Source organism: Pogona vitticeps, chromosome 1 (genome assembly GCF_051106095.1).
Source record: "Pogona vitticeps strain Pit_001003342236 chromosome 1, PviZW2.1, whole genome shotgun sequence".
NCBI classification, from domain to species: Eukaryota; Metazoa; Chordata; class Lepidosauria; order Squamata; family Agamidae; genus Pogona; species Pogona vitticeps.
Window position 1 is genome coordinate 67,283,665 of NC_135783.1, and position 25,868 is coordinate 67,309,532.

The 25,868-nt window shown below is 40.5% G+C and overlaps 1 protein-coding gene across 7 annotated transcripts in view; it reads right to left on the reverse strand.

The window, feature by feature from the left end:
• Positions 1–25,868, reverse strand: part of PACRG (parkin coregulated) — a 323,734-nt gene that overhangs the window by 296,489 nt on the left and 1,377 nt on the right. The gene's annotated exons all lie outside the window — the stretch shown is intronic.

Sequence of the window (25,868 nt, forward strand, 5' to 3'; positions counted from 1 at the left end):
TACAAGAACAGATAAATTTCTGGCCAGCAGTAAAAAAAAATCTTGTTTCATTGATTTTTTTTAAGCCAAAGCATTCTAGAGGCTTATGCGCCACTACGGAAAAGTAAAAGGGAAAAGAGTTGTTTGAAAAGCTATAAATGATTATTTTATTCCCTCTTCTTTTGCACTTCAGGTGCTATTACTCCGAAACTCCTCTAACATTTTAAAGAATTACAAGACACAACCTGTTCTTAGAGAGAGAGAGAGAGAGAGAGAGAGAGAGAGAGAGACTTTTCTTTATAACCACCATTACTCCTGGAGACTAAATAGACTGTTTATGGATTTTTCATACTGGATTAATTCCACTGATTTCAATGAAACGTTGTGTAATGATTAGCAAGTTATTTTGGACTCCTAAAACTATTAGAAATTACAGTTTTAAACATGTATTCATGGTCAAATAGGATTTATTATTCTTATTATGGGAGTGTCCTCCTTTGCATCCATTGCAGAACTTGGAAAGTTGCTTTTAAGAAAAATGAAAATAATGACATGTTGACATCATCCATAGTTTAGGAGAGGTAGGATGGTGTGCTGCTATGGATGACATCAGCTCTTATTCTTCTGAAAAGTAACTTTCTAAGCAGTATTGATCCAAAGATTCAGTTTACTTAAATTCATCTGTTGGGAATAGCAAAGGGTATTGCTCTCATGGTTTTCTTTAAATCTTTGCTACTGGATTTGTTCTGTGTCGTAATATATTTTAATGTATAATTTAATTGTACAACATATTGATTCCTCATTTAATAAAGTGTCTAAGAAATGTTATTCATCATTCTAGAACACAGAAAATATATTTCTTTCTAGCTGAATGCATATCCAGTAAAGCTGGAGCTTTATTCCCAGACTCCTGTTTGCCACTTTTTGCCATGTGAATCAGTCTTCCTGATTGTGTCCTGGTTTCCTGCTTTGTATAGCTTGGCAGCACCTCTGGCACTGTAATGTTAGCTTCCTTCAATAGTCCCTGTGGAATAAAACTGGAACCCTCCAGTAAACAGAAGCATATGGAGCTGTTCTCCATGGGCTATTTCCCGAGCTTGCTTGCCAGTATCAATTTGATAGGAGCCAGTGTCAAATATCTGAGTGCTAGGCCTATAGGGACCAGCAAGCAGGGGAGAAGAATTCAATTCTTAGGTGGTGCGGGAGCATTAAAGTTCCAAGTGCTTGAGTGCTCAGGCACTTCAAGTTTTCCTAGCCTTATGGCTAAGTAGATATGGAGGAAGAGTTCACAAAGATCAAACTGACACACACTATTAGCTTACTTGAAGAGGGTGAAAAAAGAGCATACAAAGAAGGAGCATTATAGGTAAGTGTAATTTTAATCAGTAAAATGCTACAAAAGAGCTGTGACTTTCTGGTATGAAATAGTCCTTGACTTTCATAATTCTTAAGTACTTTCTTTTATCATTTTGCTGATGTATGTTCTATTTTAAAATCAGAAGGATAATGGATGTGCTTCTTCAACAGTAAATTGGGTTTTATATCAGAGACGTGTCAGTTCCACGACAGGTTGACCTGATGGTGGTCTTGCATTTGCAGCTCTCCTTCATGTCTGCTTTTCAAGGTGAGAGGGTCAGTCTTAAGAAAAGTGTGGAAGATTGCTTGATCCCCAAGGAAACATCTTGGAGTCATAACAACGTTTACTGCAAGCTATAATCATTTTATCTTCTTCTTAACAGCTTAAAAGCAGAGATATGCTGTGCTGTCGCATGGATTTTTATTAATCAAGGGCAGTTAAAGTTTGAATGAACACCATAAATTAAAATATGGTTCCTGCTCCTAATGTCTGCCCAATATATGTCAACTTCCAGGGGAAAATATACCTGCTGCTGTCAGCAATTAATGCCTTTTTATAATAAAGTGCTCCCCCACTTCCAATTCTGGTTTTTAGTTAATTTTAACAATACAATAAAGAGATGTAGGCATAATACACAGTGTCTAAACAACATATGGCACAATCTTCTCCCTCCTCTTGTGGGATCAGAACCCACATGGCTTATTGTGCATGTGGAGAGAATCCTCCATGGGGATTTACCAAGTCCCTTCAATTCTACCAAGTCTCAGCGGGTAACACTGATGCCCATGAGTCACCCACACACTGGGGGCTTGGTGAGCAACAGCTGCTGCATAGTTCTGGTTGAGGAATGGGCAAGTGCATTGTTTTGTACTTAACACAGGGACAACAAGGCCACATGAGGATTGCCAGAGAGCATGTCCAAGTTTTATTTTTCTACTTTCCAATTTGAGTATTGCATTAAACATTATCAAGTTTAAACATTAAACCAACAAAATAATTTTTGAATGTCTGATGTTTAGCACTAACAAATTAATTTTCAAACCTAACACTCCCAGCTCCAGTAATGTGATTCTGTGACAAAATTACTGAAGTAGCCGTGTGCAACAGAATAGTTAACAGAAACATATGGAAGATCTCAATTATGCATGAAGTATTGTCAAAGCAACTTAAAGAATGTATTGGATCTTATTTACCTGCCATAGGGGTACCACTGGCTTACCCCTTCCCACTTACAAGAATCATAGCAGAGCATATTATTCAGCTGTTCTCCCACTGCAATTGAGATGGCATTTAGCTTCAACAACTTTTGATGAATAAAAGCCCTCAACACCTGACTGCCTTTAGATTAAAAATGGCCATAACGGACAAGAATAATTTTGTCCTGAAAAATAATATTACAGGCAGTAAAGCAAAGCAAAGCAACCCCATTTACAGTAGTGCCTCGACTTACAACCATAATCCGTTCCAGAAGATGGACATAACTCGAAATGGTCGTAAGTCAAAGCACCATTTCCCATTGAAATGCATTGGAACGTGATTAATCTGTTCCAGAAGAACCCCCCCCCCAAAAACCAATAAATTAAAAATAAAACATTGCAAGCCCCATAGGAACGTGCTGGGGCTGCAAAACAACAATAACAACAACAACAATACAAAAATAAACAAAGCAAGCCCCGAAGGCACTGGGCCTGCAAAAACAAACAAACAAACAAAACCCAAAAATAAACAGAGCAAGCCCCAAAGATTCTGGGGCTGCAAAAAAAAAAATCACCAAAGCAAAACAGCAACACAGTGGAGAAACATAATACCACCACCCAGCCGAAACCCACCCTGCAAAACCCACCCAGAACAATGTATTCGTGAAGGCTTTCATGGCCGGGATCTAATGGTTGTTGTGGGTTTTTTGGGCTCTTTGGCCGTGTTCTGAAGGTTGTTGTTCCTAACGTTTTGCCAGCCTCTGTGGCCGGCATCTTCAGAGGAGTGCTGTCCTCTGAAGATGCCGGCCACAGAGACTGGCGAAACATTAGGAAGAACAACCTTCAGAACATGGCCAAAGAGTCCAAAAAACCCACAACAACCACCCAGAACCATTTTTAAAAAGCAGAAAGCAGCACCTTACCTTACCAGGCAGTCCCAAACCTCCTCTGATCGCACTCACTCTAACCACTGGGGCGAAAGAGCTACAAAGAAGCAGCCTCTTTGCCACCAATGGTTAGCAATTTGAATTGCCTACCTTTTTTCCCTGCCTTTTGCTGGTTGTAACTTGAAATTCTGGCCACAAGTTGAAGCAAAATTTTGCGGCCAGAGCTCGTCGTAACTTGAAATGGTCGTAAGTCGGGACATTCGTAAGTCGAGGCACCACTGTATATCTTTAAAGCCTTTGAAACATGTTTTCAACAAAGGGAGTAGAAGCTGAGTACCATGATTAAGGTCTCCGAAAGCATTTTAAGCAATATTAGTGCTTCCAATTACTTATATTTTACTGGAAAATTATTTCTGAAGATAAAATTTCTAAGGCTATTTTTAGCTAAAAGTCTACATTTCTAAAGAGACGGAGATATATGGTTATTCTAACATGGCACAACGTGGTTATCATAGTTGCATATTTGATTTTCAGATGCATTTATTTCAATGTACGGTATGTTCAAAACCAGTCTTGTAATCACTCCTGAAGAATACACTTTCTGTAGCTGAGTTCCACAAAATAGGTTAACACAATGTGCATAAAAGGTAAATTATTTGCTATTACGCATACTGCAGAACAATATTACAAAATCTAATTCATGTGATTTCCAGCAGATTCGTTATATCTGTACCTGTCAAACACCAGACTGTCACAGAAAGGGCAACATAAGGTCATCCTAAGAAGGTTTCACTGCCAGAGAAAGTAGTATTCTTGTACCACTGGCTCTTTTCTAAAAATACAGACATTCAAGCAGAATTAAAGCCAGTCGGTATGGAGCTCCACAGAGACAGTCAATAAAGGAAAGAAGAAATGGATTCTGGAAATGTCCTAGAGCCTGCTCAGATATAATGGCCTCAATCTCTGAACCATGATTTAGAAACTGGAAGAAAACCTTATGGTTTAAATCCTCCCAGAACCTGAAGTCTCTTGCATTAATGTCCCTCATCCATATAATGATGGTTAAAATTAACCAAGAACCACAACTAACTAGATAGTTGAAAACAGTTTTGAATTCTGGAAAATTTTAATTGACACTAACCTCACTTAACAAGAATAATGCTTGTGTTCAAATCAAAGGAATGTGAAGAAAAAGCAACATCTGAGAAAAGTATGGCTTTTCATAGTGCCCCAAATCACAAACAACTGCAATCAGTTAAATATTACTGTAGTGTGGGACTGAGATGTATCTTCCAGAATGTTAGGCAGAAGTGAGTGACTTCATTTATATTCCCAGAGTATGTTGCAACAGATTCAAAAAACATTTAAAATATAAAGGAGATCAGACTGAGACAACTGTGAAAAACTGGCACAAACGGCCATAAACCTTCTACCTGTGGTGAATATGCATGCACAGGGCACTGAAGAAGAAACCTTTTTCTCCACACAAAAATTTAATGCCAAAAAGATAACTAGAGGACAACATTTATTATGAAGGTAATAACAGAGAAAATTAGAAACTCTTGACTTCTGCCACATAGCCCCAGGGACATTATGATTAATATATAATCTGTATACTGTACTGTGTTGTTCAATTATGCTCTAATTAATTTGTTATTATAGCATTATTACTTAAGCAAGCAAGCAAAATTTGTCACAGGCTTTCAAGCATCAGAATAAATTCTCTCATCAGTGTGAGTAATTTAAGGCACCATTTTATTTTGTAAAATTTCAGTGACTTGAACAAAATCAAAATGTGGGTTTTTTAAAATTTGGATATAGATATGTAACTGATTTTAAAATCCTTGCAGTGAAATAATAACAGAAACAACAGCAGCAGCAGCAACAACGGGTAACAGCTACAGCAAAGAAAATTAAAATATATGATAGATGCGCTTGAAACAATATAGGGAAAAAACACAATTTCAAAAGAAACAATTATTATTCTACACATCACTGGGAGTAAATGCAGAACAAAAGAAATTAGGCACATATAAAGATGATGTTCTAAAATTTTGGAAAGAAATGTAGGAAAGCCCAATCAGACATAAAAAATGCCTCATGGATTGGAGAAAAACATGGATGATCCTGTAATAACAATTGAAACAATTAAGAGGCAAGTAAAGGCTGTGAAAAATTGGAGGGCACCTGGTCCAGATGAGATGCATGGATTTTTGATTCAAGTATTTAACAAGTCTCCATCAACGTATAGCAGTGCAATTTAATCACTTACTTCAAAATTCTACAACTGAAGATTGGATGACAACAGGGTGCACGTTTCTGATAATAAAATATCATCTAAGGAGCAATGAACCCAGTAATTAACTACCAATTACATGCCTTCCAACAAAGTTCAAGCTCCTCACAGAAGTACTTGCAAAATCAATATACAGTTATTTAATTGAAAACTCCCTATACCCAACTGAATAGAAAAGGAACTTTAAAAAGTCAAGAGGCTTGAAAGATCAGCTGCTTATTGATAAAATGATACTAAAGAATGCAAAAAGACAAATAACAAATCTTAAAATGGCCTGGATAGACTATAAAAAGGCATTTGACTCATTGCCACACAGCTCAATTAACACCTGCCTAAAAATTTGGGATTAGTAAAAATATTCAGAGATTCCTCAAGAAAAACATGGAAGAGTAGAAAACTGTCTTAATGGCTTATGGTGAAGAAACTGGGCACACTAGTATCAAAAGAGGAATATTTCAGTGGGATTCTTTGTCACCACTGTTTAATATTTTACTAATCTACATGTCAATAATTTTAAATAGAGTGGGCTACTGTATTTCTGAACAAGCAGGAAAAATCAATCATCTGTTATACACGGATGACCTAAAACTATATACGTACAATTCCACAGTGATAGAATCACTGCTGAATACAGTGTGAATATTTACTGAAGATATTCAAACTAAATTTGGAATTGACAAATGTGCAGCTCTGTATATACACTGTGGCAAGTTCCAAAAACTAAATGGAATAGAGTTAAATGGCAACATTATAAATTCACTATCAAGGGATGAAAATTATAAATACCTTGGAATACTAGAAGCAGATAACATTGTGAACACGAAAGCTAAGAAAACTCGCAGAAAAGGAATACATCAAAAGACTGTGGAAAACCTTAAAATCAAAATTATACAGTGGAAATACAATCAAAGCAATAAACCTATGGGCAGTTCCGGTATTAGATACCCAACTAGACTAACAGATTGGACCCAAAATGAATGAGAAGAATTGGATTGAAAAACACAGAAACTAATTAACATGCATCATGTACTACATCCAAAAAGTTATGTGGGCAGATTATATTTGCCACAAAATATTGGAGGCCATCGATTGCTGCAATTCAGCAGGTAGTGGAGAAGGAAAAAAGAAGCCTAAATGATTATATCAATACAAGCACAGAATAATTGCTTAAGGTGATGAAAATGGAGAATATTTTGAAAATAAGAGAATCAAAGGCTCAATATAAGAAACATTTTGAAAATAAATTAAACAGTTTCAAAAATAAACCAGTACATGGACAACATCTGAGAAATATTGATGGAAAGCATGATCATAATTCAACATTGGCATGGCTAAAACTGGGGACCTTTAAGAAAGAAACAGAAGGCTTGAGATTTAATGCACAAGAACAAGCATTCCAAACCAACATGATGAAAGCTAAGATCCAAGGAATTAGTGCTAACAGCAAATGTCAAATCTGCCAAGAAAAAGATGAAACAGATTACAAAGTTAGGACATGATAGAGGGGCAAAGTTAGTGCACTGATCATTATGCAAAAATAGTAACTTCCCAGCTTCCAAAAGCCCATGGGAACATCAGGTGTCAGAAAATGAGGAAGTCAAGATCTTGTGGGATTTCCAGATCCAAACTGACAGACACCTTGAACTTAACACACCAGATATAGTACTAACAGAATGAAGAAATGTCTGGGTCATTGACATTGTACCACATGTATAGGCCTATTAGATCACAATTTGCTGTTTTACATTCTGCATCAAACCAGGATTTAGAGTGGACAGCTTGGGAGGGTATAGGCTTAATTTTCTGTATGTCAGATAAGGTTGCAGATGATTTATCAGCCCTTTATAGGCCTCTAGGGCAACTGAGATTGAGTCGGCTGATATAATGGAATTAGCCAAAAAAGGAAAAGGGCTCAGTTAATAGTAACTCTCTTATAAGGGTGACCATTTTTGTGGACCACTTTACTCAGCCAGCTCTTATTTCAGCTGTCCACGGGAGGGCCAATTCGCTATGTGCAAATACTTTAGCAACTCTGCAGTTCATTAATATGGACTGTCAAGTTTCCGCCTGGTCCCTTGGTTGTTTCACCAATCAAAGGACACAAGCTACATGTTGTGTCACTGCCACCAGTTGATTATATCAACTTAGTTTATTATTAATCAGAGAAGTCCAGGCAATGTGTCATTTTAAAAAGAACAAAAGAGAAGTTGTTTATTATTACAGGAAATGAAGGTACAATCAATGTCTTTAACTCTTAACAAAACATCCTACTTCATCCACTCTCAACCACCAACCCTCTCTCTCTCCATCCCAAAGTCCAAAATCACCCAATCCTTCAATCTCCTAATCTCCATTCTAAACTCCTCCTCCTGCAGAAACTCTTATATCTCATGACTCTGCCTCACCAGCACCCTCATTGGTCCATGCAGATGGCATATTAATATTCATGACCTGGGTGAATGCCACACGGACAAAGGGAAGTGATCACTCTCAGGGCAGCATTCCACCCCAAAGTCACACATTAAGTCTGCCAGGTCGTTGGATACCATAATGAAATCAATGCTTGAGGCTCCCATTGGTAAAATGAATGCATACTCTCCTGGCCTGTCCCCCTCAATGCACCCATTTAATAGGGCTAAATCCAGGTTATTGGCCATCTGCACTAAGCATAAAGGTAAAGGTTCCCCTTGACATTTTTAGTCCAGTCGTGTCTGACTCTAGGGGGCGGCACTCATCCTGCTTTTCAAGCCATAGAGCCAGCGCCTGTCCAAAGACAGTTTCCATTGTCACGTGACCAGCGTGACTAGGGAATGCCGTTTTACCTTCCCACCAAGATGGTACCTATTTATCTACTCGCATTTGCATGCTTTCGAACTGCTAGGTTGGCGAGGAGCTGGGACAAAGCAACGGGAGCTCACTCCGTTGCGTGGATTTGATCTTACGACTGCTGGTCTTCTGACCCTGCAGCACAGGCTTCTGTGGTTTAGCCCACAGCGCCACCACGTCCCTACGCATTAAGCATAGACCTACATAATTACAGCCTAGGTCCTTGGACTGTCTTGGGTATAAATGTCAGGAGGGGATACAGTCCCAGGGGGATCATATTAAATTGAGCATAGATAGCCTCATCATTTTCTCCAGTCCTAGCATTAGAATACCCTAGCACCATTAAAGAAGCTGTTGGATATAATAAAACCAGGCTATCAATATATTCTGTCAGTTTTGCCCAGTGGTCTTTGGACTGGGTACAGGCTTGCTGCGGGGGATATAGACATTGATAAGCAACAAGGGCAGTGTAGTAAAATTCAAAATGGCCACCAGTGCTAGGTTACTGGTGGGCTGCACGTTTACAACTGATATCTGTAGCTTCGTTGTTGTAAGGATGGCAATGCCACCTTTTAACTGGCCACCTTTTCCACCAGGAGCTGCTTTAAGCATGTGAGTCACAAAACTATCTAATATTAGTTCCCTTTGGGACCATGTCTCTTGTAGTAATAAAATATCAAAATTAGAGACATACTCTATGAAGGCAGTATCCCCAACCTTGGCTTGCCACCCTGCAATATTATACCAAGTTCATGGGTTAAGTGCTGAGGAGTCTCCTTGTGCCACACGTTGGAGTTGACTCCTGACCAAGCGCAGCATTATGTGCTACCTGACTGCATAATCTCACTTCATCTGTTGCACTTATATCCACAGCAGTTAAAGGAAGTACCTGTGAAGAGCTATCAACCCTGTGTCAGATCATTTTGTTTTGGAAATAATCGCCACCACCAAATTGGCACTTCCAGGCCTCGTTAAAATTTGGAACTGCTTCGAAATTTTGCTGATCTATCTTCATCTGATTGGCAGTGGGTCTCCTCCTCATCTCATTTTTTCCTTTTATTTCTTCTATACCTGCCTCTGTTCCGGTGCTGTGCTGTTGACTCTCTGATCCCTTTCTGATCGCTTATCATTTAGATGTAGCTTACTGACATCATGATTCTTCTCTAGGCTAGTCGTGGTAGAGTATAATAATTTGAATAGGGGATTAAACTTCCGGCCCTTGGCTTTCTTGCCCGCTTCGAACTTTACCATCTTGCACTTGGTCTTCTTTTCCTCTGTTATTACCTTCATCTCTCCTCTGGAACTTCCCTGAAGATATATCGCTAATCAAATTGATAGGAGCAAACATAATCTGGTAATGGGGAAGGCACGACAACTCAAACAGGGTAAAGTCACCCTGGGGAGGTTAGTCACCTTCTTTTTACCAATTTACGATTCATTCACTGTGTAAGCATCGACTCCCACTATTAGGGGCCCTGTGTCGACCAACAGGTCCTGAATTAAGGGCCCTTTGTTGACCAACAAGACCTGATTTGAGTCAGTTTTAGTACTGACAGCTTGGGGGACAATGGGGCTTGTACAAGCTTCTGCCGAAGGGCCTACACAGAGGAACTCCTTCAAGGACTGGCTAGCGATTCTGTTTATAGTTTCTGGAGATAGATTGTAATAGTTCGTGTGCCCTGGGTCACGAGTGGAGATGTCCTCCTTCGTCTGCCTTGCAGGACCTTCCAGGGTCATTGAGGGGTGTTCAGTTTTTGTCAGATGACCCAATGTAACAGTCATAAGTTGTTTAAATTTTTGAAGAGTATTTCTAATTTTCACTAGGGACGTCTGCATCACGCCAACATTGTCTTCCCTGGCTGAGGTTAAGTTATCTTGATGTGCTTAAATGACTGTGGGAGTAGCTATAAAGGAAGTTAAAGGGGTACAAACCTTTGATTCTGATATAGCAGTTTTGTAAATGGGTGTTTCTGTAATGGAGGGTTCTGAGCAGGGTGTGCTTGGGCTCCCTTTGAGGTTAACAACAGCTGGGCCCTATTTCTCTGATAATATGATGGGGGGGGGAGAGACATCAAATTGGATTTCCTTAAATTACTTAAATTCATATGTACTGTGCTATTGAGCTGGCTGCTGTTTAAAAGTTCACCTCCCACAGTCTGCTCATCCTTGAGAAAACATTCTGGTAAATCTATTTGTGGTGTTTGAAATGTTTCCCCATATGTTGGGAGGCGATTACCCTCGTTCTCTGATACAGGAGCTGATGAGAGAACTACCCTGGATTTAGAGGGCTCTTTGGATAGAGGGTTGTAGCACCTTCTCCATTACCAAATTATGTTCACTCCTATCAGTTTGGTTAGTGATATATCTTCGGGGAAGTTCCACAGGAGAGATGGAGGCAATAACATCTATGTTGCAAAGCTGCTTCTGGTACAAAGCTGGGGCCTCCCTATTTCTGTGTATATCGGAAATAGGTGTGATGGTCATTAGAGTGATTTCCTTAATCCAACACAGCACCGGAGGAGGAAGAGTCAAGTCCAGCTCTAAAGATTCTGCCAGCTCCATGTCAACCAAACTTCTCTAGTCCTCAAGGCTGTTGAATGACTAGCAGGAAAGTCGGGGGAAAGTATTGTTACATACAGCACTGATGTTACCTGTCTGTCATGGGTTTGGAGGGAAAGTTCCATCCTATGGGGAGTGGAAGGCGGGACATCAGGAGGAGGGGCTGTACTGTATATATATGTGGAGCGTGTGTGGAGAAGTTAGGAGAAGCTGGAGGAAAAGCTGAGAGAAGAAGCTTGAGTGGGAGTCTGTGTGTCAGACAGGGTACTACTGTGTGTCAGTCAGTACCAACCTGATAGGTTCAGGTGTCTGTATGGTTAGCCAGAACTGATAGGTTCAGGGTCTGTGCTTCAAGTTAAGTGTTCTGTGTGAACCAAACTGTGTGTATGTATGATTGAGACTAAGCCACGTTACTGTATCTTATTCACCTGATCATTTTATTTTCCCTGTGTGTTGTTTAAATAAACCTTATTCCTTTATTTGTTAAAAATCCATCCCTGGTCTGTGTGACTTCTTATAGGGAATGGTTGGTGGCAGCTTAGTGAAACTGTGGCATATCCCAGTAGGTCTGGGTTTGTCACATTGATTGGTGTCCAGCGTGTGGGATACGACTGGTCCAGTTGTCCAGTGGTCCAGCAAAGCCTTGGCAAGTGTGCCCAGAGCAAGGGGGGTCTAGTCAGGGACAATCTGAGAGCACGTAGGTAATCTTCTAGGTGTACCTCACGGGGAGGTGCGCTAGTAGAAGAACGTGTAACCTCAGATTGGGGACTAGATTAGGGAGCTCTAAGGCAGCCTGTTTTGGCGGGAAAAAAGCTGAGGCAAAACTGTAAAGTAACAGTGATCTAGCCTGCCTGCTGAGAGGCCTAGCAGAGGGGGGTAGACTCTGGCTCGCAACTGTTGCAAGTTAGTGCTGAAGAACAGCAGTAATCTATAGAAAGCTGGTTCTGAGGCAAAAGAAAAAAAAAGTGGTCGCTTTATTTTGAGGCTTGACTTTTGAAAGCAGCCTGTTCTGGGGGGGGGGATTATGCCCTTAACTCGAAGCCAAATGGCAGAAATGGGTGAAGTGAAAGAACCCCAGGTTGACCAAGGTTCTGAGGATGAATTTGGCTCAGTGCGGGGTGACAGCACAGGAGAGCAGAACCCAGAACTCAGAAAAATACTCCTAGCCCAACAGCATGAACTGAGGGTGAGGGAAATGGAGGAAAGATTAGAGAGAGAAAGAAGGGAGGAAAGGGAGAAACAGAGACAATTTGAATTGGCATTAGAGAGAGAGAGAATGGAAATGGAGAGGGAGAGAGAGAAAATTGCTCTGGAAAAAGAAAGGATGGCGTTTGAGTTAAGAAAATTGGAAATGATGAACCAGAACAATAATAACAATAGGGATTCTGAGGGAGGCCAATTGTCTAAAGCTGACCTGAAGAAATTCCCTGTGTACCACAAGGGAGATTGTCCTGAGGTGTTCTTTTCCCTAGTGGAAAGAGCGTTTGTGTACTTCTCAGTAAGGGAAACTGAGAAGATGACCATCATGCGATCTTTAATCAGTGGCAGCCTTGCAGAAGTCTATGCAGAGATGCCAGAGGAACTGATGAAAGATTTTGCAGAGTTTAAAAAACTGGTGTTTGCCAGACATGGGATAAATGCGGAACAGCTGAGGCAAAGATTCAGGTCAATCACCAAGAAACCAGAGCAGACTTTTACCCAAGTGGGGGCCCAATTGGTGAGGCTGCTAGAGAAATGGCTATCTCAGGAGGGGACAGAGACCTTTCAGCAGCTCAAAGACTTGATAGCGCTGGAACAGTTCTATTCAGTCCTGCATGGGGAACTGAAATTCCAGGTGAGGGAAAGGAAACCGAAATCTGTGGCAGAAGCAGCCGAGATCGCAGATTTTATTTCCCAAATAAGAAAGCCCTTGGGTGAGGGGAAATCGATGGGGAAACCTAAAGAAATCTACAGCAAGTACTCTCAGGGACCAGGGAAAAGCCAGCAAGGGGGAGGGGCCCATGGTGAAGGGAAGCCCTCAGACATGAAACCAAGACCTCAGATTTTGGAGGGAAAACCAAAACAAGATGAGAAAGACTCAAAATATAGCAGAAAATGTTATTTCTGTCAGGGAAAGGGTCATCTAATCTCAGAGTGTGAGAAATTAAAGCAGCTAAAAGGAATTGTGCCTCAGGATTTGAGTGGAACCAAGCCAAAAGCTGTGTTCTGTGTCCAGAAAGAGCAAAGCTCCTTGTCACTGAGGGAGCCTGTTGCCATGGCTACTCAATCTGGAATAGTTACATCTGCTGATCAGGCTGAGGAAAATGGTCCTCTTGTGGAGGTCAGGCGCTGCTTGCTCGTGAGAACAGATTCTCAGTTGTTTGAAACCACAGGGGTGGACGTAGGAATACTTGACCATCAGTATCGGGGGCTGAGGGACACTTGTTCCCAGGTGACCCTGTGCCATCCAGATATTATTCCTAGGGAGTATGTAATCCCAAATGAGAGCATGAAGGTGGCAGGGATTGAGGGGCAGGTGATCTCACTGCCAGTAGCGGAGGTACCTGTGAACTTTCAAGGCTGGAGGGGAGTTTGGCGGCTAGCGATTTCATCGACTCTGCCAGCAGCCGTGCTCGTGGGAAATGACCTGGCTGAACATGTGAAACGGGTGCTAGTGATTACACGTTCACAAGCCACCACGGGGACAGTTCAGGGGGGTAATGATGAGCCAGAGACGGAAGCAGAGGGGAGTTCCGAAGCTGTGGTGGAAACCTTAACCACAGACAGCCGATTTGGCCAAGAGCAAAAGGCAGACGCCACTCTCCAAAAGTGTTTTGAACAGGTGACTGACGCCCAGCTAACACCTGAAACCCCAGTGAGATTTCTAGAGAAAAAGGGGATTTTGTATAGAGAGACCCTGAGGAATATCTCAAAAGGGGGAGATGGGATCAGAAGTCAGCTAGTGGTACCTGAAAAGTATCGCCCCATGATCTTACAAAGGGGGCACTCTGACATGTTTGCTGCGCACTTAGGGGTGAACAAGACACAGCAGAGAATCACACAGAATTTTTACTGGCCTGACATAGGGAAGCAGATCAGGGGGTTCTGTAAACAATGTGATGTGTGTCAAAGGCAGGGGAATAGCCGCGACAGGACCAAAGCAAAGTTGTGCCCTTTGCCTGTGATTGACACTCCGTTCAAATGCATAGGGGTGGATATTGTGGGACCTTTGCCCAAGGCCACAAAGAGGGGAAACAGGTTCATTCTCACCATTGTGGACCATGCCACGAGGTACCCTGAAGCCATACCCTTGACTAACATTGAAACTAACACAGTGGCAGATGCCTTGGTGGGGTATATGTCCAGGATGGGATTTGCCTCAGAAATAATCACAGATTTGGGAGCATCATTTACATCGAAGCTCATGAAACGCTTATGGCAAATCTGTGGAATTAAGCACAAGGAAACCACTGCCTTTCATCCTGAAAGTAATGGGTTAACGGAGAAGTTCAATGGGACTCTGATGCGCATGATTAGGGCTTACTTGGCAGAGAATCCAAACAATTGGGACCAGAAGCTGCAATCCCTTTTGTTTGCTTATCGATCAGTGCCACAAGCCAGTACCGGGTTCAGTCCGTTTGAACTTTTGTTTGGGAGAAGGGTGAAAGCGCCACTCGATTTAATCAAACAAAATTGGGAGCAGATCACCCAGGATGACCCACAAGATGTTGTGACATACATAGACACCTTGATGAATGACCTAAAGAGAAACCTAGAGCTAGCAGCAGAAACCCTGCAAGCTCAGAAGGTCAGAAAGAAAGCTTGGGATGACCAGAAAGCCAGAGAGAGGCACTTTAACCCAGGGGAGGAAGTGCTTTGGCCTAGGCCCTGTAAAGAGAACAAACTGCAGCTGGGTAGCCCAGAAATAAAATACTTGGGTCACATAGTAGGGGGAGGAGTGATAAAACCCCTCGAGGCCAAGATAGAAGCAGTTCGTGATTGGCCCAGACCCAACACCAAGAAAAAAGTCAAATCATTTCTTGGGTTGGTGGGCTACTACAGAAAGTTCATCCCGAGGTTTAGCGAGATTGCGGCTCCGCTGACCGATCTGACGAGGAAGAAGGCTGATGACCGCATCCCGTGGACCAGCGACTGTGAGGAGGCGTTCCAGAGGTTGAAGCAAGCGCTCATCAACTATCCAGTGCTGCGTGCTCCAGACTTCGACCGGGAGTTCATCATCTACACCGATGCGTCTAACAGCGGGGTAGGAGCAGTTCTTTGCCAGGAGGATGAGAATGGTGACCAGCATCCAGTGTCCTACCTGAGTAGGAAACTCCAGAAAGGTGAGAGACATTTGGCAACCGTGGAAAAGGAGTGCCTGGCCATAGTCTACGCGATCCAGAAGGCCAAGCCTTACATCTGGGGAAGACATTTTATTCTGTGCACTGACCATTCACCACTGCAATGGTTAAAGACAATGAAAACCCACAATAGTAAACTTATGAGGTGGGCTTTAAATCTGCAAGACTATGACTTTGAAGTGAAGGTGGTCAGAGGGTCAGTGAACTGTGTTGCTGACGCCTTGTCAAGAAGACCTGAAGAATGAAGACGGCGAAAGAAACATGGACTATGTATATATTTTGATGACAAAAAGTCAAATGTGTCTGTTTATTAAACATGTTGGTTTGTATGAATACAGGTAACTTGATGTATTGTTAATGGTAAATGTTTAAATGCCTAATAGAGTGTAAGTATAAGTAAGTATGGTATTGTATGTTATTATATGACTGTTTTTGTTTGTTTTGGGTCCAGGTTGTTTTTTTGGTGAAAAGCACCTTAGCTTTCCCCCTACAAAACAACTTATAAAGAGGGGAGGTGTTACATACAGCACTGATGTTACCTGTCTGTCATGGGTTTGGAGGGAAAGTTCCATCCTATGGGGAGTGGAAGGCGGGACATCAGGAGGAGGGGCTGTACTGTATATATATGTGGAGCGTGTGTGGAGAAGTTAGGAGAAGCTGGAGGAAAAGCTGAGAGAAGAAGCTTGAGTGGGAGTCTGTGTGTCAGACAGGGTACTACTGTGTGTCAGTCAGTACCAACCTGATAGGTTCAGGTGTCTGTATGGTTAGCCAGAACTGATAGGTTCAGGGTCTGTGCTTCAAGTTAAGTGTTCTGTGTGAACCAAACTGTGTGTATGTATGATTGAGACTAAGCCACGTTACTGTATCTTATTCACCTGATCATTTTATTTTCCCTGTGTGTTGTTTAAATAAACCTTATTCCTTTATTTGTTAAAAATCCATCCCTGGTCTGTGTGACTTCTTATAGGGAATGGTTGGTGGCAGCTTAGTGAAACTGTGGCATATCCCAGTAGGTCTGGGTTTGTCACAAGTATCAGCCTGTTTTGTCTTTAAGTTAAAAAAATGTCCTTATCATCCAGGCCCGGAGAATTACAGAACTTGTGCTAGTCTTCAAGATATGACACAACTGGGATTTTCTCAGTTAGATAGTGAGGAATGACAGAAAATGACAACAAATCCTGGCTCCTGGATACATCAAGGCACCCGATGGAATAAAGTAGATAAAGTGAAGTAATTAAAGTAAATAAGTAAAGTAAAATAAGATAAAACCTGCGGAGCCTCCAAATAAATGCTGTGAATCACACCCCACTGGAACCAGAATCTATTTGGGATCAAGAGTATTCACTATTTTGTGGCCCTGAACTTGAGAGATCTCCAAAAGGGACTGGGACAACTGACCTTGGGAACCTTACATGACCAGGAAAGAGGCCCTCTAGTTCCCACCCACTTCCTCCGATCCGGAACAGAGGCCAACCCATTGCAATTCCAAGGGATGCCAGAGCTGAAAATAAAGAATTGGAAAAACTAACAAAATACAGAGACCTGGCAATCAAAACATCTCACTTGTGGATGAAACATACTTCAGCGGTCCCCATAGTCATCAAGGGTTTGGGCACAATATCAATAAATTTTACACAGTATTACAAGCAGTTGCAGATCTCAGAAATAATGTATCAGAGCTACAAAAAACAGCAATGCTAGGAAGAGCATACATACTGCACCAATATTTAACAGATACTTAGGTTTTTGGTTAAGACTTGTATTTGTTATATAATAGCAGTCAATGTTTTTATAATTTTGATTGAGCCTGTCTGGTATTTTTAATAATCATAATCATCCTAGTGTGTTGCCAAGTCAATTCTTACTCGGTGACCATTTCCAGCGTTTTGTAGGTACAGAGTATTCAGAAGTGGTTTACCATTCCCTTCTTTTAAGAGCTTGCTGGGTTTATGTAACTTATCCAAAACTATACAGACTGGTGCTACTCCCAGGAGGCACAGTGCGAAATTGATCTCTGCAGCCAGATACCTAACTCACTGAGCTATCCAGCCAGCTTATAATAATTGTGTCCTGTCAAGTCAATTATAGTGGTGCCTTGAGTTGCGAACTTAATTCGTTCCAGGATGATGGTCGTAACTCACGTTGGTCATAACTCGAAGCACCATTTCCCATAGGAATACACGGAAACACGATTAATCAGTTCCAGCCATTTTTGGTTGTATCTCAAGGTGCTGGTTATATCTCGAAGCATGAGTTCCCATAGGAACTAATGCAAAAGTGGTTAATTCATCCACTAGGGGGAGACTTTTTTAAAAACCTAAGTTGATCTCTAAGGTTAAAAAAAGGGCTGGAAAGGAGAGAGGGAACCTTTTTCCGTTCGTATCTCAAAGCGCTGGTTGCAAGTCAAAGCAAAATTTTGTGACTGGAATTAGTCCTAACTCAAATTGGTCACAAGCCAGGACGTTCATAAATTGAGGCACCACCATATTCACAAGAATCCTTCTCAGGGTTTTCTAGGTAGATTATACTCAGAAGTAGTTTCCTATTCCCTTCTTTTGAGAGAGCCCTGGAACTGTGCAGCTTACCCAAGGCCACAAGGTCTGGCTCTTCTAGGATGCACAGTGGGGAACTGATCTCCCATCCTCTGGCTCGACAGCAAGATATCTAACTCATTAAGCTATCAAACCAGCTAACAATGGTTGTGTGCTTTCAAGTCAATTCTAACTTACGGCAACCCTTTTCAGAGTTTTCTAGGTAGAGAATACTCAGAAGTGGTTTACCATTCCCTTCTTCTGGAGGCATCCTGGGACTGCGCAGCTTTTCCAAGGCCACACAGGGTAGCTCTACTCACAGTGGAAAATTGAACTCTCAGTCTCTGACTCCACAGTCAGATACCTAACTCATTGAGCCCCCCCCCCCAATATAAAAAGAAATACTAATCACCATTTGGAATGCATATGCTTGCCATTATCAGTGTAAGATGGTGCAGCATACCAGGCTGAACATTCACTGATGGAGCAGAAGACAGCAATCCCCAGTCCTCAGCCTGGTCACTTTCTGTATACCTGTAGAACCTCTAGCCAACTCAACCCAAGGTTTCCATACTACATTCTACTCCTGTAGCAAAATCTGTTATGTGTCAGAAACAGGACACTCAAATACTATCTAGAGCAAACATGATTCCTTGCCTGGTTATATAGGACTGAGGAATATTTTAATTTGTTTTCCTGGGTGGAATATGAAAAATTTAAAAATATGTAATTTATTTTAATGTATTCTCGAAGACTTTCACGGCCAGGATCTGATGGTTGTTGTGGATTTTTTTGGGCTCTTTGGCTGTTTTCTGAAGGTTGTTCTTCCTAGTGTTTTGCCAGTCTCTGTGGCCGGCATCTTCAGAGGAACAGGAGTCAGAGCATAGAGTTCTGACTCTTGTTCCTCTGAAGATGCCGGCCACAGAGACTGGCAAAACGTTAGGAAGAACAACCTTCAGAATACAGCCAAAGAGCCCGAAAAACCCACAACAACTAATTTATTTTACTTTGGGCTGTTTCAATTGCTTTGTTGTACAAGACCATAACTATTAATTGATAAAATATTGGTAAAATAACCTTCTGCATTATTCATAATTCCTTTTCTCCATAGTAAGAGTGGCAACAAATCAAGCCTATATGTGTAAAAGTATATCATTCTGTATTTCTCTAACTAAATTGGAAACACCAACACTTCACTCTAGAGGAAATTATTAATGTTCTTTGACAAACTAATTTATAATCCTGTTGATGATGAGTTGCGGCCTTCACCTTACTAACTGTAGTCTTAATGCTCCTCTGCAAAATTTGGTCTACCCTTTAATCAAGTGAACCTTAAAGAACTACATGAAATCCTACCTGCACTTTATCTGCTTGAGTGAAGCACATCTATAGCATGGATCATTTGCTAATAATGTTAATCAGTGACTCCCTGGATGGTGTACCAGCTAACTCAAAAGTCTTTTCTGCTACAAAATGCCATCTTAGTTTGAACTTTCTCTCCTTCATCATCTAACATATAATTATTTCAGTCTTGGAAAGTCACCAAAAAGCCTAGGTAATGCCATCTTCAGTACCACATAATTTCATTGCTGACATTCTAAATTCTTCAGAGTCGACTTTGAGACATGGTTTTCCTAAATGGAGACAGCACTGAGAAAAAGTGCGTATTTTGCTGAATGAGTACTACCATTTAATGCCAAAGATCACAATGCAAGCTGACTTCCATCATTTCTGCCTCAGACATGGCAGAAAGCCAAACAAATATCAGCATATTCATTTATTTCAAGCTGGCCTGAGAATTAAGGTAGACTAGTATGCACTGAGAGTATGGAATGATAGGATCCTGAAGTTTATGTATAGGTAGGCTAGTCTGAGGCAAAAGAAAACAAAATATGAAGCCAATTATATGCTACAGATGCTACATGCTAAATATAAAAAATAATCTTGCCAGGTTGTCTCATCTTCTGCTAAAAAAAAAGAAGAAGCAGGTGAAATTATTGCAAAGAATTAAGGGTCTTGGAAAAAGAAAATGTATCCAGAATTCTCCAGAATTCCTTCATGTTGGTTATCTGATCAAACTCACTCTAGAAGCCAAGTACATCAACCATCCTGCACGAGCAAGCTAGAAGTAGACAGATGAAAACACAACCCTTCCAGAACCAACTGAGAGCTGCTTCTGCTGCTGATCTCAAGTACCACTGTTCATTGGCAATTTTCATATTTAAAATAGAATATTGCAATAATGCCAGAATCCTATCTGTGTCCGCATAAAGTTTGCATAATTTTTCACAATTTTATCTCCAGCATCTGGCATCTCATTAACTGGCTGCAATTAGCTGAGGCAAGTTTCACAAACCTTACATAATTGCCAATACAATTCTGGTCAATATTTCCTTTACAAGTTCCTGAGATGCTGTCTCTTACTCCTAGCAAAGTCTTTAGTTTAGTAAAGAGAAAATCAACAGCCATTCAGGACCTCATCTTGGATGAGCATGCTGATCTGTCTTATATTACAGAGATCTGGCTTGATGAAGCTGGTGAGGAATCTTTGCCAGCTGTGGGCAAACCCTGTCAGGGTTTTCTGCACAAGAGAAGGCAAGAGGAGGATGGGGAGATGAAATTCCAGTGGTCTATCATTACTCCATCACCCTTACAGAGTGTTCTGTCCCACAGACTGCCAGGTTTGAGTGTATACACTTGGTGGTGGATACCCAGGACAGATTAGGGGTTCTGTACATCTGTACACAGGGTGAAATATACAATCTCCCTTCTTTAGCTACCCAAGTTGGTCTTGGTGGTGATGTTGGAGTCCCCTTGGCTTATTGTGCTGGGGACTTCATCCATACCGAGGCCACCTTGTCAAGAGCAACTTTGAACTTCATGTCTTCCAGGATGACCATGGGTCTGTCCCAGGTGATATTTGGCCCCACTCATGTCACTGGGCATACTCTGGGCACCTAGTTTTCTTTGCTGAGCAGAGTGAAAATGATCTGGTTGTGAAGGGGCTTTCTAAAGTTTAATTGTCATGGACAGATCACTACTTGGTGGGGTTTAGACTCACTGCAGTCTCCACAGTAATGAATCAGTTGATTTACTGAGGATTTGGTTCAGAGACTCTCATACAAGCTTCTGTGTCTCCTGCCTCTTCTGCTACAGCAGGGGTGGGTAATTAATTTCTATAGGGGGGGCACATGAAAAATCTGAACTGTGTTTAGGGCCGAACCAACTTTACTTAAAAATAAACAGTGTCATTATGATTGTTTAATTTTAAACTTGTTAATCTTCACAAATACGAAAGAGGTTTTTTGTGGTATGTTAAAGATAAGCAACTGATCAACTTTAGACAAAAAGCTATAAATGGTTTTGATGTTCAAAACTGTCTGCGGGCCGGACAGGAGTGGCTCGTGGGCCGTATGTGGCCCTCGGGCTGCACTTTGCCCACATCTGTGCTAGAGAAAGAAACCTCTCTTATCCAAGTCCCTCTATTTAACCTCACCCTCCTCATTTAATTGGAATGGGACTGCTGCCCACTGCCCTAAGCAGCAGATGCCTGCAATTTCATTCTTGCTTGCAAAGGAGCCTCTGTGCAGTCCTGTCAACTAACTGGTCTGGATGACTAAATTCCTTTTCCTGACTTCCCCAGAAAAAGGCTGCCCTCCATTATATATTTTTAGTGCCAAAATCTCCAGTCAGCAGAACCAATGGACAGGGACTGTGGAAGGTCAAAGACTGAGAACTACTGATCTAGTGGTCTGAAGCCCGTAAGCTGTTTTAGTCAATATTTGCATAATATTTAGTATCAGCTGTAAGACTCAGTGAGTACTTGTTAAAGTGAACCAAGTAGAAACAAAGTCCAGATGAGAGAAGCATGAAAGAGGCTAAATGAATCCAGCTCTCGCCACCTATATTTGACAACCTACAACTTAAGTAATTACGAGTTTTTATGATGCTCTACAGGTTTTCTTACATCAAAAATTTCCTGTAGCAATAAGGTTTTGGTACATCTATAATTCTTAACATTGTTTCTTTCTGAGTAGGATGTTTAGTATGTGTTCAGTCTCATCTGGACTTTCCAATTCTAGGAATATTTCAGTCATGCACTTTAATCTCTAAAGCCTCCTGGGTTTCAGTTACTGTACAAATATGTTATTTGGGGTCAGACTATGATTTATGACATTTGGCCCCCCAGTCTCACTAAAAATAGGTTAAAAAGCTGCTGTCTCCTGTCTCCCATACCAAAGTGAAGCAAAATCCCCCACCTCCCATTTTAGATATCAATTTAGCTGGCAAAATAACATGTTAGAAAAGCTTTTAGCTAAAGCTTAGTCCAATAATCTAGCAATTTGTTCCACTTTTATAAATAAGAACTCTGCCCTTTGATTCAGAAAGGAAAGCACCGTTATACATACTTTAGTTCAGCTTTGTTTCTACCCACTCGTTTGAAAAACTTTGCACACCATCTCCACAAACAAGAGGTCAACACTTGCACCTGTATGTCTTCATATTTGATAATCTTAAATTGATCATTTCTTGTCCTTGCTTTAAAAAAATAAATAAATTGAGTGGGCAACATGAAGTATAAAGCCCATATCTTATTCCTTTGTCTATCTGGATGCAAGTCCCCAATACTTTTTACGTGCATTGGGCAAAACAAGCAATGGATCATTACCTATACTTAACCTCCTTCTCTACCTGCTCTTAGTTAGCAGGGGTCCAATTCAGCCTCTTTGTAAATGGTGATAGTAGAAAGATTAGTGGAAGGATGAGACAGGAGACCTTTAATGGTGTGACGACTATTTCCAAGTTAGACTGGGAACCATTATAAAACCTGGATTAGATATTTGGTTTATGACACAGGAAGTAGAAAAAAGCAATTACTTTGTTTTCTCTGTCACCCTTCGGAAGCATTTATTATTGCTTTTAAGAACTTGCCTTCAGTTAAGAAGACTAAAGTAAGTAAACTTTTTGTTAAGTAAACAAAAAACATTATGTTATCTGAGTTTTCACCATCAGGCAAAGCTGAGAATGGCAGAATAAATGTTCCGACAAGGAACCAAGAACAAATCTGTGTTGCTCAAGTCGGTGACATGGCAGATTTTACAGTAGCCTGCCGCATGACCTGCTCTGGCATACCTTTTATCTAATTGTACTTCTACATGTTACTCAAATGCTAGTAATACAAAACGTATCACTAAGCATGACAGCCCTTTTGTCAGATAAAGTACATCTCCCCTTTGTACATTTTTGTACAAACTGTTCAGAGAGAGATTACAAAATTAGAACTGCAATGGCAATCTTTATTCTGATTGCATAGTTTCATTTTTGACAACTGGGTTCTGAAAATATTACAAGTATTTGATTCTTCATGAAAACCTAATCTTTTATATATTTTTTTCAGCCACCTAACAAGTTTTGTCTTTTTTTAATGCTGCACTTGTTACTTATCACAAATTCCAAAGAAGTCAGCTGATATGGAACTCTTTTAAAAAAATAATCAAGATGTCTATGCTGTGCCCTTTCAACATATTATGCCTGCACATCGGCCTTTTTATAAACAAAGTACTTTTTATGACAAACTACTTAATCTTATCTGACATGCTTTTTGTCTACGCAGTGCTGTTATTAGAGAGCAATGAATTCTCAGGCCAAAACAATATAACTATCATCTCAAACTAAAAAACCTACAAGAAACTGTAGGAACACCATATTTATCTACCATTTCTGGGAGACAGTACTCAGTCTTCTCACAGCATTTTTCTAATATATTTCTCAAAGTATATATAACACAAGTGTGTTTTAAAATTTAAAAATATTGATATTCATTGGATTATATATTATGTTTTCTGGTATCACACTAAATCTTAATCTATTCTACTAACTGCACAGATTGTACATATTAAAAACATTACAAAGTTAACTTGAGTGTTGTTAGGACAATACGCTATTGCATAAGACACACAATTTCCCTTAATATTTTGCTGTTTCAGGGATGTAAATCAACAGGAAATGCATCTGAAGCAAGATGTGAGAATATTAGTATTTGGAAACTATTGTGCAATTTCTTCAAGCCCTCTTCCTCTCCCACAAGGAATTAGATTTGAAAATATCTGATACTCTATGCTAAAGCTTGTCTTTGGCTAGAGCTTCAAATCATCAATCTATTTGTAACCGAGCAGTCATAATAAAATTGCTGTGAAATAGATAGATGTCAGACTGATCATTGCAATTACAAATCACATGACACAAAACACTCTTATTAACTGTATCAATATTACTCTTAAATCAATAGCTGAAGCGTTGAGGCTATATATAAACTATGTATGTAGTAAACGTCAAGAAGACTGTCCAATGTAGGCTTTTGTTTTAGGTTCCCTGGTTGTAAGGGATGGCATTTTTGTAATTCCAGGACTTCCAAGCCCAAAAGTCACCTATAATCTTCCAGATAGACTTCTAGGCCTGGGACAAAGAAAGAAGAAGGTCTTCCTACTACCATTATTTGCTTCATTAAACTTGCTTTGGCTGGGAAACAGAAAGGAACACCTCCTTAGTCACATTATTTCCTGGGACTTGCCTTTCTCCTACATGGGAAGGGTACTTTATTGAGACACTTCCCTATAGAATCTCCTGGGTAGAGACTACCCTTCCCAAGGAGCAATGTGGTGACTCACAGCAATCAGTGTAACAGAGGGAGCGTTTCCTCCTGCTTCCGAACCAGACCACATGTAGTGAAGCTGATAAAGGTGGCAGGAAGACTTCTCTTTTGAATTGCTCTTTTTCCTTTCCCAGCCCCAGAAGACTGCTTGAGGGAATCTAGAATATTTCTGGGGCTGGGAGTCCTGATATTATGAAAATGCCACCCCTGTCGGTCATGCTTAGAACAACTATATACTGTCCACATCAAACACACTAAAAGTGATGTTGCACTAACCAAGCTAATATTCTTGCACTTTATATTGTCTCAGACATATTGGTTGAAATCCTGTTGCTTAGCACTATAAATCACAAGTAGAATGGGCTGATTAGGCCTTTTTATGTTGCTGTCAGCCATCCTGGGCAATCAGGATTGTGCTCTCAGTTGAGTGGGGTTTATTTCTTAGTAAGCACATTTAAGACTGCAGCCAAGGCACAATTAGAATGCAGTCTTGTGCAAACATACCTGTAAGTTCCATAGAACATTGTGGAGCTTATTTACTTCTGTGTAAATATAAATATGATTATACAATGAGTAGAGTAAAAACCCAATTGGACACAGTGAAACTTACTTCTGTGACTTAATTCTGCAGTTTCCTCGTATTTTGTTCAAAATATCAGAATCCTTGAATTATTACAGCCAAGAAAACTCCTCAGCTTCTGAGCCTTCCAAAAGGCATGCAGTTTTCACAAAAACACTGTGAAAACACAGCTTGAACAGCAAGTAACTATTATTTTATGACCTCAGTTGAGAAACAGTGATGATTAAAAGAAAAGAGCAGAATTTTATCAGTACTTAATTTATGGTAATCCTGAGAGTAATTTGAAAGGCAACACTTGTTAAAAATAGGAACTGTCTGGAGATAAGACCTCTAGGATCAGTGGAGTATGTGAAACTGTGGAAAACAAAGGCAATAGCAATAGACAGGTGGATGCTAATACAAGTTGAACAATTGCCAAAACTCCTCACCGTGCCTATAAATATGGAATAACATTGTTTTAGAAATAAAAGTAGATGTACATTTAATTTAAGGTAGACAAAAGGTAGCACCGAGAATCTGCAGGTCTAAATTATTATAGATGTTGCAGGCAATTCTTTTCTTATAAATATTTTTCACCTCTGTTTGCCATAATAACATTTTGAAAGAGTGTGATTAGGGATGATGAATTATTATATTTGGACAAAATGGCACAGTAGTGATAAGGT